At 36.8% G+C, this 14,714-nt stretch overlaps 1 pseudogene; it reads right to left on the reverse strand.

Moving 5' to 3' along the window:
• LOC118586250 overlaps window positions 1-14,714 on the reverse strand; it is a 180,861-nt pseudogene that overhangs the window by 42,988 nt on the left and 123,159 nt on the right.

Here is a 14,714-nt window from a genome sequence, read left to right on the forward strand (position 1 = left end):
GCTGCTTAAAAGCCTAAAGTTTAAACAGCCCAAAGCTTCTAGTTTCTGGTCTTCATGCCTTATATACCTTTCTGCTTTCTGCCATCACTCCCTGGGATTAAAGGCTCACTTTCTTGGATTAAAGGTGTGAGTCACCATGGTTGGCTGAATCCTTGAACACACAGAGATTCAGGTAGATCTCTGCCTCTGGAATGCTAGGATTAAAGGTGTGTGCTACCACTGCCTATCCTCTATGTTTAATATTGTGGCTGTTCTGTTCTCTGACCCCAGATAAGTTTATTAGGGTTTATTTGGGGAATACAATATCACCACAAGCAGTAGTGACCAATGATATAAAAGCAAGTTTTGAAGGTAACTGTAGTGGGTAGCTGTTCCAGCTTTGACCTTGAAACACTGCCTCTAGTGAGGCAGCAAGTAACTGCCACACCTGCCTATGACCTGTCCACGAGGCATGGCCAAGATAAGACCCCTTAAGTCCCAAGATGTGTATATGCTTGCTCTCTTGATTCCTTATGATCCTGGATGCTGGAATGTAGACCAATTTAGAGTTTTCCAGAGACCCATGCTGGGCTGCACCTCATCTCTCCCAGATCCTATAACTGACTCCTTAGTGGCTGAAAGTTACCCCTGAAATAAACTCCTTTTAATTACCAGATAAACCACATGGAATTGCCTCATTAATTGTGCAATAGGTGATGTCAGTGGTACATGTCTTAACTCATCAATAACAATATCCTTTTATATATACTTAATGTATTTTAATTATTTAAGGTTAAATACTCATTTTGTATACATTCTCTTTCAACCTCTTTGTCCTGTGCCCCATAAAGACATTCAAAACCCATTCTTCTTATAATGATTTGAAATCATAAGTACAGGCTGGCTCTATAAACTGTCCTCACTAGAGTAAATGGAGTTTTCTTGTCCTGGCTGCTTGGGCCTAATTAAACACCCAGAGGCTCATATATTAATATAAATGTTAGGCCAATATCTTAGGCTTATTACTAACTAGCTCTTTCATTTAAATTAACCCATTTCTAATAAACCTATGTATGGCCATGTGGCTTGTGGCTCTACCTGTCCTCTGGCATCTTACTTTCCCGGCAGCTGGCTGGCATCTCTCCTGACTGTGCCCTTTTCCCATCATCCTCGGTTTGGCTTTCCAGCCTAACTTCCTGCCCAGCTTCTGGCCTGTCAGCTTTTTATTAACCAATGAGAGTAATACATATTCATAGTATAGAAAAAGATTGTTTCACAGCACACTAAGAGTATAAAATGGGGTTTGGAGAAATGGCTCAGAGGCTAAGAACACTGACTGCTCTTCCAGAGGTCCTGAGTTCAATTCCCAGCACTCACATGGTGGCTTACAACCATCTGTAATAAGATCTGGCATCCTCTTCTGTGTACATAATAAATAAATTAATCATTTTTAAAAAGAGTATAAAACGAGCTTCAAAGGGCTTTTCTGACTACATATAAATTAGATCCTATGAAAATATGTTTCTGAAATACAAGAAAATGTAAATGACTACATGAAAATATAAATAATGCAACTATAATTGAATTACATGTCACATAGGAAAATTTTAAACTTTGTGTGCCTGTGTAAGTAAATTCTAGTGTGCATCATTAGACTTCTAGTTATTTGTATTTTTATTGTGTTATGTATCTTTGATATTAGTGTTTGACAAATATTGGCTTTAACTTAAATAATTTGATCGTGTGCTTGATTACTGATTTATCCATAGTACTAGCCATTTAATTTTCCCATGATGTCATACAAATTATTTCTATTATTTTAACGCTGCAGCAACCAAGAAAATACTCCACAACTTTCTCTATATTCATTTCTCCGACATTATGTTCATTTCGCAGATGTTCTGGCATGTAAATAATAATACCTATGAAGCATTTAAAATGGAAAACATCTTCTGAATCTTCCATGGTGTTCCAGTGAAGGATTAAGAACAGCAAACTTAAGTAGTGTGCACTGAGGGAGATGCTTTTCCTCAAAAGATGGTCATAGTCTCTGGACCAAAGACTTCAAACATAAAATGGCAGGTAGGGAATAAGAAATACTTGTTTATAGAGTGTACCCACTTTTGTGAATCTTACTAGAACTTCAAAACACTAAGAATTGTGTGCCTGGGCTTTAAATCGCACTTTTGTGTATCATTACATTATATCTCCATTAAAGTCTGTGATGGACACTGTGAGGCAATAGATCCATAGTGAGCAGCTGTCACTACTTCATGGCCATGTACTGGGGGCTTTGTGAGATCATTCCTGTGAAGTAGGATATTTCATAGCGACTTAACCGACTATGGAAAAGAGCAGTGGCAACCAATGTTATAAAACCAAGCTTTGAAGGTAAAATGTCGCAAAGCTTAGACACACACACACATAAAAAAAATACAAATTCTGCTAAATTTTAGTGAATAAAGCATCTAATGATGTCATATTTTGTTATTGGGAGACTGAAGCAAAATCATATAGACATTCTTTCTCTTTCACATGATTATACCTCCTTTCTGTGAATAAATGTCATTGCAGTCTCCCAACAATTATTTCACAGTCTATTTTTCTTTTTTGCACCTAACACATTAGCCTCCTTTATCTTTCATTGTGTAATCCTTTATAAATTCAATTATTGTTAATTTTTGGTTTATTATTATGACATAAATAAAGATACATGAATTACTACTTTATAGTAAGAATGCTTCCCTCCACTTAAGCTTCATACAAGTTCATTCATTATCTTAACAAATAGGACATTTTTTATTTCATTATTTCTTTTTTGTTAATCTTAGGGTCCCTTTGAATACACACTATACCTTTTGGTTTTGTGTTTTTGTTGCATTCCTGCATATGGGAATATCTGTGTCTCTGCATCCATATGTGTTTCTTGTGCTTTTTATTTGACACTTTTTCTGTATGTTTGCTTGTCCCATTATGATTTGGTTTTGGTGTGTGTATGTGTGTATGTGAGTGTGTGTGTGTGTGTGTGTGTGTGTGTGTGTGTGTTTATGCACTCATTTACACATGCCCAATTTTAGAATGTAGATATTGATATTTAAATTATAATCATGCATTTTGTCTTATAATTATTCAATATTCAAAACATACTCAACATTAGAAAGATTTTTATTCACTTCACCATTTTTGTCCCCATCTCCAAATATATTTGCATTATCATTGGTTTGAAATGATAGCTCATTTATTGTTATGACAATAGAGGAACAATTCATATTGATGCATATTAACAGACCAAGAACATATTATAACATTCTAATGACTCCAAACATATCACCAAAATTAAGCATCTCTGGTATACAGTATTTCCATGATGCCCTTTAAGGTGTGGTTACATGATTAATGCCAACAGTTCAGAAATGCTTACAATAGACCAAGTAACATATATTGTAGTTGCAGAAATTATTCAGGTATTGCATCTATGAGGTACACAACTGAAACCGATTTGGTTATACAGAAACAAGTATACTTACCAAACACTAGATTTTCTAAATTTTTCCAGAACAAAATTATGCCAGATTCTAAAATAACAGCTTAACCTACTAATAAATATTGTGTGAACCCCACATAGAATCTGACATTGAGCTGTGTATATGGAACGGCTGAACAGAAATTTTTCTTGGCATTCATTAGTCCAGGAATCCTCAAAAGAGAACATATATGTTGAATGTCATCATGCAAAGATGTTCATGACCACTCACAGACTATATGAGACAGACAGACTAGGGTGTTTTCTGTTTCCAAACATTGGGACCCAATCATAAGAAATAAGGTCAAAAATGCAAACTGCCACCATGGGCTTTGTGTGTATATTATATATTGACAGCACAGAGATGGTAGGTGGTACAATTTTCCCTTTGTTCTATCTCAGATACTTCAAACCATGCCTGGTATGTGTATCAGCTGTAAAAATATTTGAAAAAATGAATGATCACTAAAGGGGAATCATAGGAGTATCTTGGGACACTTCTTGAAAGTTAAATCTCTGAGTCCAGTACAAACACGATATGTCTTTGAAAGATGTCAAGGTGATTTGATATCTCCTTCCTGTTTTTGAACAGATAAATTTGAAGTTTTCTTTCAACTTACATTAACAAGAAATTAGGTGTATTGTTGTGGTTTTATCTGAGTTAGGCTGTAACCTGAGATTTATGTTTTTTGCCTCCTGAATTCTGAAATTACAGGTACACACCTCTAGGTTTACCTATGTATTACAAAGTGTACCATAGCAAATTTTGTGGTATTTATTTGACTATTCACCATGCAAAGACACATATTTCATTACCTCCAACATTTACAGGGCATTCATTACTGAAAGCATTTTCATTTGAGAACACATCCAAGAAAAAATTCCAAGCCTCACTCAGCCTTTGCTTATGAGCACGTCATCTGTGTACTAAGATCACTTGTTTCAGAAACTTTTGGGCTGGAAACAATAAGTCCAGATCCCAAAGAAATTGCCACAATGTGTGTGTTCATTTAAAAATATGATTTTAGATCGGGTACTGGTCTCTTTGGTGTGTGCTAGTTTGTTCAGATATCCACTAGATGCACTTTTTCCCCTTTTCTTTTCTTTTTTCTTTGGTTTTTCGAGACAGGGTTTCTCTGTGTAGCTTTGTGCCTTTCCTGGAACTCGCTTTGTACAACAGCCTGGCCTAGAACTCACAGAGATCTGCCTGCCTCTGCCTCCTGAGTGCTGGGATTAAAGGTGTGTGCCACCACCACCTGGTTAGATGCACTTTTGAACATAGAGAAGATTTACCTGAAATCCCAGCACTACCCAGAATCAGCTCTTAGGTTAATAATTTTGATAGAGAAAACCCAAGTCTCTTTAGAAGGCCTCCATGTCAGACATGGCTCTAACTGGTGACAGGTGGGAACTGTGAAGGAAGTAGGGACTAAACTGAAAATTTTACAGGTGAGAGGCTACTATCAAACACACCTGGCAAAAAGGAAAAAAGGTAATGAACTGATTCCTAATATTTTGCTGTACTCATATATCTATGCCTAACCGAGTCATCAGAGAGCCTTCCTCCAGCAACTGATGGGAGCAGATGCAAACCCACAGCCAAACATTAGGTGGAAGAGGGAGAGGAAGATTTGTAGGAGTTTGAGGCGCTGAAGACACCACAAGAACATGGCCCACACAATCATTAAGAAGGGCTTATTTTGACCAACACTGCACTATGCTGTATTGTACCCCTCATTATGAGGAATGCTGAATATGTATGCAATGTATTAGTTGTTATTTTATTGATTGAGAAAAACACAAACTACCAAAATCAGTGATTAAAGACTTTGATGCACTATGGGAAAGCATGATATAATGAAATTATGTTTAAAGCTGAGAAGGAAGAACAGCATTAGGAAATTCTGTTCCATTGTACCACCTGTCTTAGGAACAAAGTTCAATGATTAAGTGTACATAATTGATCTTTCAAATAATTGCAGTTTGGTTCCCAGAACTCACGCTGGCACACAGGCCCCTGTAAAGATAGTTTCAGGGAATCTAACTTCTTTTACTGGCCCTTGAATGTACCTGAATTCAAGCGCATATACCCACACATGGACACATACACAAACTTAAATAAAATAATCTGTAAAAACCCAAAATTTCAGTATACAATTAGGAATCCCTCTTTGTATGTGTTCAGCCATACTTAAAGTCTCAAACTGAAGCAAAATCTAGGTAAATTATTTATTATAATATTTCCCAATTAGCCTCTAGTGCCATTCAACTAGAATTCTTTTCTCAATTTTCATGCAACTTGTCTTCACTGTCCACATTCCTGCAAGTCGTCTGATTTCTGTCTACTCACTAGAATTACCCAGTAGGCTCTACATACAGCATTGTCTATTTTCTGGAGTACACACCTCAACAAATTTTCAAATTCTCCCCAGTCACATTCCAAAAGTGAAGAACTGTATGGTCATATTAAATAACATGAAGAAAGTGTTTATTTCACTCATGGTTTCTGAGGGCTCACTTCATGATTGATTGGCACTTTTCATTTTCACAGAACTTCATGGTGATGGGATACTGTGGACAGGAGGGACCTGCAAGGAAAATTATTTCAATCTAATTAGTAAACATGTTCACAATTAATGGCAAAGATACTCTAGAGAAATGTGAATCTGAAAGTTTAAATGCTAAGAGAATATTCATGAAACACATCATATCCAGAATGCACTGGAGAGAGAGTCTCATGATAATTAATGGAAATAATGGGAAAATATAACCTCAGAATCACGGAAAGAGACTAAAGAAGACAGGGTTTTGCATACAGAGGCATGCATCACACACATGCACTAGAGTACATGTTTTGTAGGATGTGTGGATATTGGATAAAATGTGTATAAGATGAGGTTTGTGGAAAGAGAACAGTTAATAGGTACTCAAATTATTTTACTACCTATACTTTGTAACATAAGACCATACTTATCAACTATTTTAGACCATGTGAAAAATTAGCAAATAAAGTAAGTTACATCAATATTCTGCATTACTAATAAGTTGTTATTGTTTTAGATAAATAGTATTCAAGGCTACTTACACTAGATGACATAAATTATGGTATTTCCCCTGCAATTTTAGAGATTCTTTTGTGCTGTTGATGACCATCTGCTGGAGCAATCAATTTTGTGCCTGAAATAACCAACTATATAATGTTAAAGAATAAACAGAGCCTGGGAGTCATTAAAACAGGATAGCATTAAAAAAATACTGCAACTCAGGGAAGAATACTCTATAAAACTAGGTTTAGCTTGTAATAAAACAAAACTCATATGAAATTGAATGTGTGGTGGGGATCAGATGATAAATGGCTAAAAGGAGACATAAGGTAAGGGTTTTGATAAATAACCTAATATGATTCTCAGAAATGAAAGCTGCAATCCTCAAGAATGTCCTGAAAACATCAATGTATAGATTAAGAGATTTCAGTAGCTATAAAGGAAAGCAACAGAAATAGAGACACACCAAGCAAAAAAGTTTCTGGGAAGACAAAAAAATAAAATATAGAGACAAAAACCAGCCAGACAGCTCTTTGTGTGTAAATAACACCATTCATTCTTCCAGATGACTTTTCAGAACTCATTTGGACCAGAAAGCAAGGGTGTAACATACCAAGTGGCCAAGGAACTCTAGGTCTCCCACTATACTTCAGATGGCCTTGAAGTCCATCCTCCTCCCTCAGCCTATTTAATACTGGTGTTAGAAGCACGTGTCAACAAGCCTAGCTTTCAAAGAAGTTCTAGATCCAATAGAACAAAAGCTCAAGAGCTGAGTTCCAAACAACACAGAATGGAGTTTAGATTTCAAAAGCATGTCAAACTGTGTTCTTAGAGACATTCTTTATTTGCTTATTTGGGAAGCAGGCTACAAAAGATGTTCAATTGACATTTCTAGTTCATAATGCCTGTTTGAACACAAAGAGATCTGTAGTGAGAAATAACATAATGATGGTAAGAGATAGCCCAGATGAGTTCCTGACAGAAAGATTTAGATGCTTAAATTTCCAGAGCTACTCTTCTAGCTTCTGCTCAGACCTCAGCTTTGCCTGTAGGAGTGAGATGTCTGCAAGACCTCAGTGAAACCAGTGGACTCATCACAGCCCTGTGACTGTTAGCAGATGATGTCCTTGTTTGATTTCTGCAGAATTTAGTCTGGTGTTCTCTGTAGAACATATTGAGTCTGTGCATCATTGTAAGATGACTTATGGAGAGAAGATTGCTGCCAAGTAAGGAAAGTCTTCAGTCCTCATTTGGATGGAGTCAGAACCACGCTACCCACAGGGACAGATTGCTGGACAATAATATTAAAAACACTAAGCTTTAGATAAACACTGTTAGGGTGATTTGGATTAAAAGTAGAAAGGCAATACAAATAAATATTCACATGGCATATAAGTAATATTTTTTCTTTTTATTTATTCTTCTCTCATACATTGCATTCTAACCACAGTTTCTCCCCTCCCCTCTCCTCTCAGAATCTGCCCTCACACAGATCCAATCAGTTTCCCTTCAGAAAAGGGCAAGCCTCCCAGGGATATCAACCAAACATGGCATATCAATTTATAAACGAGACTAGGTACCTCCTCTAATATTAAGGCTGGATGAGGCAACCTAGTATGAGGAATAGGGTCCCCAAAGCCAGAAAAATAGTCAAAGACAGCCCCTGATCTCATTGTTAGGAGTCCCACAAGAAGACCGATTTCACAACTGTCACATACATGCAGAGGGCGTAGGTCAATCCTATTGAGGCTCCCTGATTATTGGTTCAGTCTCTGTGAGCCCCTGCGAATCTTTATTAGTTGAATCTCTGGGTTTTCTTATGGTGTCTGTGACCCCTCTGGCTCCTACAATCCTTCCTCCTCCTCTTCCACAGGATTCCCAGAGCACTGCCTAATGTTTGGCTGAGGGTCTCTGAATCTGCTGCCCTCATTTAAGCCTGTCTGATGATGATTATGCCAAGCTCTGGTCTCCAAGTACACTCTGCCTCCTGAGTGCTGTGATTAAAGGCATGAGCCACCACTGCCTGGCCAGCTTCTGCATTAATTATTAATTCAGCAGTTTAAATTTTCCTTAAACAATTGTCTTATAGTTCTGTGAGCTATATGTTTGTTACAGGTCTCCCTGCAATGAAATCAAGATTTCAGCTGAGCACTCTTCTTGCCTAGGGGCTGTGGGAAAATAATTATTTGTGTAGACCATGCAGTTTCTTGCTCTGATGATCATAGCTTCCCTTTAATATAAAGATCTCCTTCATGCCCCCAAATACTACATAAACACTGAAACCTGGCCACATAATTAAGCGATGAGGAGACTATTATGTGGGAAATGTTACTTAAACGAAAAGCCTTATATACTTGGGAAAATACAAAGAGAACTTCTAGTCTGGTTACTGCTTCATGCACTGAGCCAAGAATTTTAACTGTACATTAAAATAGTGTTTCCTCACTTGAGAAACTAAAATTTAATGGCATTTACAATTTTTCAATCACTGTACAAATACTCTTATATATAATAACTATAATTATAGAACTAAAAAATATTGAACCAAAACATTTTATATAATATAAAAAATATGCTAATTTGTACCATAAATATGCACCATTGATAACTGTTTTCAACAACAACAACAAAAATGGGGAAAAAATAAAAATTTTAGATATTGGCTGTGCAGTGGTGGTGGGTTTTCAGGAACGTGTTCACAATGCAGAAATTAACAGAACATACAACACTTGGTTTACGTTTATAAATGGCACAGAAAGTACATATTTACATTTTTAGAAATCCCACAAAGCCTACAATTATTTTAATATTTCTTTATTTAAGATTACTTCTAGTTCTACTATGTCTCCACTATTATTTGGAAGTAAATATAACCAAGCAGAAATATTTTCACAAGAATCCAAATGTGCTCCAGACATTTGCTTATGAGATGTACTACCTTGCATATTTATAAAGACTTAGTTATCAAACATTCATGACATAACAAATTAGATTATAAAATTTGAAATTATTAGTGTTAACAACATGATTTGGTAAACAATCAAGGTGGACGTATCAGGTATCAAAAGGCAAACCTTTCCATATTCGTTATAAACTGCTAAAAAAAAAGAAAAAACTTCTCAAGATCGACATTTCCTTACAAAATAGTCTCCTTTAAGTAATTCTTAAAATCATTTTTTAATATTTCAAAATAATAAAAATTAGACACCTAAATAATAATATAAATCAAATGAGATATCTAAAGCTAGAAATGTTTGAGACTATTTTGGAGCAGAGACACTGTTTCCTTTTTTCCTTTTTTAATGTTAAATAGATTGTTCTCTCATACAATACATTCTAACCCGTTTCCCTCCCCGTTTACTCCTCCCAGCTCCCTGCACCTCCTCTCTCCCTCAGATCCACTCCCTTCTGTTTCCAAACACATTTTAAATTCAGTTTCTGAAAATGTACACTGTGGAATAATCCTTTTGTAGACAGTGAAGATTTGTCACTGCAATTGGTTTATTAAACAAGCTGACTGGCTAATAGTTGAACAGAATAAGGTTAGGCAGAAAAGCCAAACTGAGAATGCTGGAAAGGAGAAGTATGGGGTCAGGAGATGCCAGCATATCCAGAGGGAGCAGGAGATGATAGTGCTGTGTTGACAGGTACTGCCATGTAGCAGAGCACATATGGGGTAATCTATAATGTAAGAGTTAGCTGGTAACAAGCCTAAGCTATTGACCAAGCATTTATAATTAATATTAAGTCTCTGAGTCAGTTATTTGGCAAGCAGCTACCAGTTATTTGGGAGCAGGCAGTCAGGACAGGAAAACTCAGCCTACAAATGTATGAGGTGTGTGTGTGTGTGTGTGTGTGTGTGTGTGTGTGTGTGTGTGTAGCCCATCTTATACTCTTGGATACACAGTAAATACAAAGATGTTGTCATCAGATCATTGTGGTCCATGGGCTCCATCACTTGACATTATTTCTCTGCCTGGGTATTTAGAGACTTGTGCTGGAAACTTGATCCTCACATCCCACCTCCATGGATGTAACAGAAAATGCTTCATTTTCCTGAGAATTTGATTCTGTCTTGACATACACAGAAAGGAAATACAGACCTTTAAGAGCATGCTACCTGCCTATTTGGTTCTCCTTTCTCCAGAACTTTGACTCTCAATCAGGGGGAAATTCATTTTGTATTTCATCATCAGGTAAATTAAAAAGCCTAACAAGGTTTTAGCTTTCAAGAGAAAATATAATTAATGTCAGAAATAAAAGATACCAGTGTACAATTTTGACTTTCAATAAGGGAAATATATTTGCCTACACAAAGAGAAATCAAGCTTGTTCTCATAATAAGGATTTATATTCAGATATAAATAAACAAATTATCTCCTCATATGACGAAGTAACATATTTGCTTATGATTGCAGGTAGGAAAATAATCATATACTAATAGATTGATTAGACAGACAAAATAAACATAATTAATTAATGTTCTATATTTCAAATTACTTAGTGCCAAGAACATATGGAATGATCTATGATTAAAATTAAATAATGGATTTATGGTGAGGTAGGGGCATTACAGGGGATTGAAGCTAGGGTAGCATGCTTGCTAGGCAAGGGTTATATCATGAGTAGCCTGATAATTTTTAACAGATTTGTTTGTGACATTATAGTAACAATATAGTGAAGTTACCAAGTTAACACAATGCCTCCTGAAGACTATTTCAGATGATAATCTAGAACATATTCAATATAGAAATGGAAAAAAAGAATAAACACTCAGAGAACCCTGAAGATGACCAAGAAAGAACCAAAGGACTGATTATTCTGGTGTTCCTTTGATAATTGTTTGGCACAAGTGGAGATTTAGTTAAAATAAATTGCTACTGAGTTAAGCACTATGCTGCGAACATTAAGCTAAAAGGGCAAAAGAACTTTGGAAATGAAGACACTACTGAGAGGATACTTCAGAATTCATGTGATTCCAGTCCGGATAGAGGACATGACACAGTATAGGTAGAGGAGTTTATTATATGAAATGATACTTTCACATTTGTGATGTTGACAGCTATTGGAAACCTGGACTCCATGTATCTTGGAATAAATATTTGATGAACAAATTAAGCAAACCAACTTCAGTCATAATTATCTTCAGAAGCCACTGGCACCTTAGATGCCCGTTGCTTGCCCAGCTGCAGAATATGACACACTGCTTCAACTTGAGGAGTGAAGTGACTGGGAGAGTTCATCCACCAGAATTGATAGTACTTACAGAGTCTACAACCACAAGAGACTAAGGGAAAATAATAGTTCCAAATATGCAGAAACATTGACAGACATGTTGTCAAAATAAAATTTAATTCTATAAAAATTTTGGCATGTTTAAATTTTTTTTCCATTAGTACAAATGGGCAGGTAAACATTTCTGAGTCATCAAGTACACTACCAGTCCTGCAACAGAAAAGTTACAGTACTGATTAGTTGTTCCACATTAAAAGTCTTATGATATGAATATGAGTTTGAGTTGACTCATAGAACTTTTAATATAAATTTCCCATATTAAAAAGAAATGAGACTTTCTGCAATAGTTCTGGCATCCTTCTGTTCACACAAACCCATTCTACACTGCAGTGACCAAGAGCTGAAATCACTTCTGTGTCTTTGTCGTTCTTTGGTTGGGTCAGACGTGGTTAAGTAGAAACTATTGAGCTTATTTATTGATCACAAGGTTCCTGTTTGCAAATATGCTGGCACACACCACTATTAACCACACTAATATTATATACCCTAAAAGAACTTTACATTCTGCTTATACAGTGAGGAAAGGTTGGTGATTGTGTGTCTTAGCTAGAGTTTCTATTGCTGTGAAGAGACATCATGACCACCACAACTCTTATAAAGGAAAACATTTCATTGTGCCTGATTTACAGTTTCAGAGGTTTGGTCCATCATCTTCATGCCAGGAAACATGGCAGCATGCAGGCAGACAGAGTGCTGGAGAGATTGCTAGCAATTCTGCGTCTTGATCCTCAAGGAAAGAGGAAGCAACTGTGTGCCATACTAGGCATAGTTTGATTATAGGAGACCTCAAAGCCCACCCCCACAGTGACACACTTCCTTCAACAAGGCCACACCTACTCCAGTAAAGCCACACCTCCTAATAGTGTCATTCTCTATAGGGGCTATTTCCTTTCAAACAACCACAGTGACTTAATGTATGTGTGTGTGTTGATTTATCAAATCACTTGATTTGATTAATTGTTTATATTTTCTATATCAACTATGCTTTTGTTAATTAACACACTATGTTTGTTGTTACATGCTTTGTTGCAAAATAAATGGATATTTTGTAAATGACAATTTATATATGCCTAGATACATGTTTCTATAAAAGGAGAAACTTTTTGTTGTAGAACTTATTTAAATAATCACCATATGGCTTCAGTCTACTCTCATCACAGAAAAATTCATGAATATTGTAAGCGCACTTGCTTCCAATTTGAGCAGTACAAGAAATAGGTCAAACAGGATAGGTAATTGGAAACATAGAGGGAATAAAAATTTTGTGAAATATTTCAAGAAACTATTAAGATATTAATGCTTTAGAAGATGAACTGCAATAAAATGTGGAAATATTTCTGCTTTTAAAATTATGTAATTTTGAAAGTTTAATAGCAATTATTCTTTTTTTTTGCTTACCTATGTTTAATTTGTACATTTTCACTATTTCTTTATTTTTATTTTTAATTACTTTTGTGACAAAGTAATTTTATACTTTTAGGTGGCTTTAATGCCCAGATCAAAGTCTGTCAAAGTGAGGAGTTTGGGGAAAGAACTGGAGAAAGAACTTCAAGCAGAAACTGAAGAAAAATTCTGTTCAATGCTCACTCCCTGCTTGGTGGTCAGCTATCTTTCTTATACAGCCTAGGGCAATCTACCTGAATAAATCCCTGCCCTCAGTGGGATGTGTCATCCTGTATCAATCAACAGTCAAGACACTCCCACAAACATGCTCAAGGGTCCAAAGAAACTAGGCAATTTCTCACTCAAGTTTTTCCTTTTAGATGTCTTGAAGTTAAGTCAAATTGACAATTAACAAGCCACATTTTTTTACTTTGTAATTTTTTTTATTTAAAAGTATTTTTTTATTTTACATACCAACCACAGTTGTCCCTCTCTTCTCTCCTCCTGCTCCTCTCCATCTCTCTCCAGTCCACCCCCCATCCACTCCTCAGAGAAGGTAAGTCCTCCCATGGGGAGTCAACAAAGACTGGCATATCAAGCTGAGGCAGGACCAAGCCCCTCCCTGCTGCATCAAGGCTAAGGCTAAGCAAGGTATCCCACCATAGGGAGAGGGCTCCAAAAAGCCAGCTTATGCACAAGGGATAAATCCTGGTTGCACTGCCAAGATCCCCACAAACAGACCAAGCCACACAATTGTCATCCACATTCAGAAGGTCTAGTATGGTCCTATGCAGTCTCCCCAGTTGTCAATCCAGAGTGAGCTCCAACTAGCTCAGGTCAGCTGTCTCTGTGGGTTTCCCCATCATAATCTTGACCTCTATTGCTCATATAATTCCTCCTCCCTCTCTTTGACTGGAATTCAGGAGCTCTGCCCAGTGCTTGGTTGTGGATCTCTGCACCTGCTTCTATTAGTTACTGGATGTAGGTTCTATGATGACAATTAGGGTATTCATCAATTTGATTACAGGAGAAGGCCACTTCAGGTACCCTCTCCACTATTGCTAGCAATCTTAGGTGGGGTCATCCTTGTGGGTGTCTGGGAATTTTCCTAACACCAGGTTTTCCCCTAAACTCATGATGGCTTCCTCTATCAAGATATCTCTTTCTTTGCTCTCCCTCTCCATCCAGTTCCCACATATTCTCATCCTGCATCCCCTCCCCGTGCCCCCCCCCCCCAACATACTGCTGCTGTCCCCAGTTTGCACAGAAGATCTTATCTATTTCCCCTTCCAGGGTGATTCATGTGTGTCCCTATTAGGGTCCTCCTGGATTGTAGCCTGGTGATCCTTTGCTTTACATCTAATATCCACTTATGAATGAGTATACACTGTAGTTGGAGAGCTTCTCTCCAGGTGCCACCAAACCCCCCGGCAGTCCCTCAACCCATGTATAAAATAATCACACAGACACTTATATTATTTAAACTGCTT

This window comes from Onychomys torridus, chromosome 6, assembly GCF_903995425.1.
Source record: "Onychomys torridus chromosome 6, mOncTor1.1, whole genome shotgun sequence".
NCBI lineage: Eukaryota > Metazoa > Chordata > Mammalia > Rodentia > Cricetidae > Onychomys > Onychomys torridus.